This window comes from Hibiscus syriacus, unplaced genomic scaffold (genome assembly GCF_006381635.1).
Source record: "Hibiscus syriacus cultivar Baekdansim isolate YM2019G1 unplaced genomic scaffold, ASM638163v2 tig00001713_pilon, whole genome shotgun sequence".
In the NCBI taxonomy this organism is placed as follows: domain Eukaryota; kingdom Viridiplantae; phylum Streptophyta; class Magnoliopsida; order Malvales; family Malvaceae; genus Hibiscus; species Hibiscus syriacus.
The window spans coordinates 1,440,326-1,445,595 of record NW_024061883.1 but is presented as its reverse complement, the minus strand read 5'-3'; the positions used below and the strand labels follow the sequence as shown (position 1 = coordinate 1,445,595).

At 33.8% G+C, this 5,270-nt stretch overlaps 1 pseudogene; it reads right to left on the bottom strand.

Annotated features, from left to right (window-relative positions):
• Positions 1-1,420: 1,420 nt before the first annotated feature.
• LOC120132022 lies at positions 1,421-4,364 on the bottom strand (annotated as a pseudogene).
• Between the last annotated feature and the right edge of the window lie 906 nt (positions 4,365-5,270).

Genomic DNA, 5,270 nt, shown 5'->3' with positions numbered 1-5,270 from the left:
GAGGTGTTCTGCGCAACTCAGAGGGAGAATGGATTTTTGGTTTCACGCGTAGTCTAGGACGTTGTTCGATTCTTACCGCTGAGCTGTGGGGTGTTCATGATCTCTTATCGCATGCTTGGAGACTAGGAATCCGATATATTGAACTAGAAACCGATAATCTCGAGGTTATAAAGATCTACAATTTTTCATCGGATGCGCTTGTGGGGAGTGCTTTGGTCACTAGAATCCATGAACTGCTCGAACTTGAGTGGATCACAAAGGTATCACATATATGCCGTGAGCAGAATATGGTTGTCGATATGTTGGCTACTTTGAGCCGAGGAGCCCCCATTGCTGCTACTATTTTCTTAGAGTCACGATTGGAGTTATCTTCCACGTTGCTACTACTATTTTCTTAGAGCCACCATTGGAGTTATCTTCCACGTTGCTGCGAGATCTTCAAATCTCCAACTAACTCTTTTCTAAATGTTATATAAAAAAATAGTTAAAAGAATGATTGTCATCTTTAGAGGATTCAAACTTGAGCACCAACAATTAAAAATATTTAATCATTTATTATCCAATGATTAAGAGTCTTTAAGACATGTATTACCACTGATAATCGTACTAAAATAACTTAAAAAAAGTAAAAACTTAAACACTAAAAATAAGAAGATAACCACAAACTAATCTAAAATAACCTTAAAATTATCTAAATTCTAAAATAAATCTAAACACTAAAAACACAGATGCTATTACGTTTACAGAAGATATAGGTAGATACGACCTGTAGAAAGTTTTTTTTTTTTTTAAATTGACTAATCTGAATACAAACATTTCTTATTTTTTGTAGAAACCAATTTGACTTTAAAAAAATGGGAATGGATGTTATTTCAATAATAAATTTTTGGTTTAATATATTTTTAGATGTATAAATTATATATCAAATTAGATTTCGATGCTTGTTTTCTTTTGTTAAAATATTTATCTAATTTTTTAAATCTGAACAAGACACACGTCATTTAAAAATTTTCATTAACTATAGACACTTAAAAATATAATGAGATAAATACTAAACACATATTTTTAACGAAAAATCTTTAAATACCAAAAGTCAATTTGAAATATAATTTAGACGAAAAAAATGTATTAAAACTAATTTTTTTAATATATTTAAATAAAAAAACCAAAAATATAGCCGAATATGTTTACATATAAAAAGAAATTGAAATTTATTAATAAATTTAATATCAATCTATTTTAGTTTTAATGTAATTATTAATAAAACTTAAATTATTTTATACTACTACACGGGTACATATTGCTTGTACAACCGACCAGTAGCCATGCCCGTACGCCACCACCATATAGCTAATGGGCTATAATTAAAACGCAATCAAAGCATAAGCCATAAAAAAAATAAAAATTAACATTACCGATAGAAAATGAAACTCAACATTCACAACAAATATAAACCAACTTTTCAGTACTTCAAATATAACAGAACATTGAAAATTAAGCAAAAATTATTAGCTTATAACATCACAAAAACTGAGTACTAACAATTTCCATTGTTTACTAAAACTTCGAAGGCAATCTAAGCCACAACAGAAGGCTTAGAAGCAGCAGAGAGCTTGGACCTCCTCTTGGCTAAACTCTCACTATGGCGCTCTCACTGGTCCTTCAGCCTTGTGGCAAGCAGTTTCTGGTACTCAGCTGCCTCTGATTTTGCCTTGGCGATTCTCTTCTTCTTATCTGCAATTCTAGCGTGCTTCCTCTGAAGCGTTAATCGAGTCACCAGCCTCTGGATTTTTGGAGCTTTACTGACCTTCTTGCCTGTGAAATCCCATATAACGCTAAACAGTAACTATGTGTTCAATAATGAAATTGCCACTAGTGGGCCACTGAGGCTTGCAAATACAAAACACGAATGAATTTTAACATTATGTCCGTCATGAAAAACACCTAAGGTGGCGTCTGGTTGGATGGAATACTTTGGAATTGGGGGGAATTGAAATCTAATTCCACTACTTTCTCATGTTTGGTTCAAATTTTCCAAGGGAATTGGAATCTCTCATGGCTTTAACTTTCTATCAAATGAGGGAAAGTGAATTCCATCCATTCTTAGATGAAATTCAATTCCCTTGATGGAGGGAATTGAAATTTGACTATACTACCCTCATCAATCTTTTGGTAATTTATTCATATATTGAATAAAAATATTTTTTATTATTTCGGGTCGGGTCGGGTTTCTAATTCATATATTCGGGTCGGGTCGGGTGAAACTTTATTTTGGTCGGGTCGGGTCGGTTTTTTTAAGTGTGATATTCGGGTCGGGTCGAGTTCGGGTTTAGGGTGAAAAATACTCGACCCGAAAATATATATAATTTTACCTTATATATTTAAGAATAATTACAATAATACCACTCTCTATATATTTTTTTTCAATTAAGTCACTATTTTTATTGAATAAAAATAATTTTTTATTATTTCGGGTCGGGTCAGATTTCTAATTCATATATTCAGGTCGGGTCGGGTGAAACTTTATTTTGTTCGGGTCAGGTCGGGTTTTTTAAGTGTGATATTCGGGTCGAGTCGGGTCGGGTTTTTTTAAGTGTGATATTCGGGTTGGGTCGGGTTTGGGTTTAGGGTGGAAAAAACCAGACCGACCCGAAAAAATATATAATTTTACCTTATATATTTAGGAATAATTACAATAATACCCCTCTATATATAATTTTTTCAATTAAGTCAATATTTTTATTGAATAAAAATATTTTTTTTAATATTTTGTGTCGTGTCAGGTCAGGTTTCTAATTCATATATTGAATAAAAATAGTTTTTGGTATATTTTTTTGTAACTAATTAATATACTCCGATTAGAATGTATCGAAATATTGTTCTATCTTTTGGTAACTTATTAACATATTTTGATTGCGATGATTTTAACTTATGATGTTTATTAGCATGATTTTTATAATTTATTGAAATGAATAATCAATCAATAAAATGAAAATTTAATATTTTTAAATTTTTATAATATATTACTATATGTAAGTTGTAAAACAAACTAAAATAAAGAAAAAAACAAGAAGGGCAATTTTGTCATTTTACATTACTAAAATCAAATTCATCTGACATGTCTGCGAACCAAACAGAATATGAAATTGGATTCCAATTCCATTTCCTGCCAACCAAACAGAATATGGAATTGGATTTCAATTCTTGACAGATTCCAATTCCCTCATAAACAATCCAGCGAACCAAACGCCACCTAAGAGAATTTCAACATATTGTGCACATTAAGCGCTATGTTTATGCTGAAGGTACATTTCAAGTTCTGATCGTTTTGGAATTAGGTGATTCCAAGTACAAGTCATTTCAGGTTTTGATCATTTTGGTTTCTACCATTTTTGGATTCAGGTAATTGACAATTTAAGACAAAATCGGATCAAGTTAGATACAGATTCAAGTTTTTTGGTGTGAGTTAGCACTGACAGGTCGAAGAAGACTGTTTCACATCAAGAATATAATTGGATAATGCTCGAGTAGCCAACATAACATAAAGCATCAACATGGTTGCTTGTATATAGAGATCATCCAAGGGAGAAAATAAACTTTACCAGATTTTGTGGTGTAAGTCCTCCTGAAGTGTTGACTTACCTCCGGACATCATCTTCCTTGGAAAGGTTAAAGAGCTTTCTGATCTTGGATGCCCTCTTTGGACCTCTCATCCTCGGTTTTTCGGTGTCAGTAACCCAGGCAAATCATTTTCTCCCTTCTTCACTATAACCAAGTTCAAAACAAACAGGTCTTGGCTGACAATGCATCCACGAACAGACTTCCTTTTACGTTGTCAATTACGTCTTCCATATCCACGGAAGCATGGGGTACCTGCTCTCAAACAATATAAATGAATCAACCCCACATTCTGAAGAGGAAGACTTTATGAAGGCTTATAAACCAACATCCCAATCCACAGTAGCTTAATGAAGCACTAAGGCTTAAAGCAATACATAGGTCACACTGGTGCTTCATCGATTTGGTAAAAATTTATTCAACTCCATTGATAAAATTTCAAATCAATCTTGATTGAAAAAATAAGACTCATAAACTCAACCGGGTTTCAAATAGCAGTCCACGACCTCGATAGCGCCCGCGAAATAGCAGCAACGTTGCTTTCCGATATACCCGCAATTGTAGTAAACGCGACACAATTGTGGTAAACGTGACATGACGGAAAATACGACCGTGATTTGAATCCTTGAACTCAACTACTCATTTTTAATACAACTTGACTCAATCAAATGCTTACCCTAATCAGAGAAATCTATTTTAGAACGATCAGCAGCAAGCTCACCTCTATGCAGAAGACCCTGCTTCATTGGAAACCCTTGCTTGTCACAACCTCCTATGATCTTGGAAACGTAGCCCTAGAATTCCTGTCAAAGCCAATGGAAATTTCTATTAACTCGAACAGATCAATCATTACTTCAAAAATATATAAAAAAACGAAATTAGTTAGCTACATACCTCGCCCAAAGCATCTCCAGCAACCTCCTGGGAGATCATCTTGTCATAAAAAGCTCGACTGTTACATTAAAAGAACGCCAAGAGCTTCGATTATGAGTTGCATTTAAGTCAATTTCACAAACTCAAGTTTATTCTTTGATTCCGTGCTATTTGTAACCAACATTTCAATTTCAATATTCATATATCTCTTTGCTCTTATCAACATTCTCAACAACCAAACAGACAACATTAAAGGAAGAAAAAGAAAACTGAAACTCACAGCTTCTAAACAAATAAGTTATTGGAGGGTGTTTTCTATTGTTGTAGTCGTGGGCGCGATTTCGAATTCCGTTTTTATGCTTGGTTCTTCTTCTATCAAACTCGCTTTTCTCATGAACCTTTTTCAACAAGAATAACTTGGCCTTCTCGAGAAACTTGTCATTTCTAAAAAGGCATCCTCTTCTAGCGGCATCAATCATGACTGCTAATATGAATAAAGTTTTCATTTGAAGGTGTTTGGTGCTGTTGTAGTCGTGGGCATGGTTTCGAATTATGTTTTTATGCCCTATTCCTCTTCCATCAAACCAGTCCTTCTCATAAACCTTCTTCAACATGAGTAACCTGGCCTTCTCGAGAAACTTATCGTTTCTTAAAAGGCATATTCTTCTAGTGACATCATCTTCTTATCACTTATGACGCTAATGTGACAAATAACACACATCCACTCGAGAACCCAATGCTTCCCTTGTACATGGAATTCGATAAACTTTTAGGGAAAC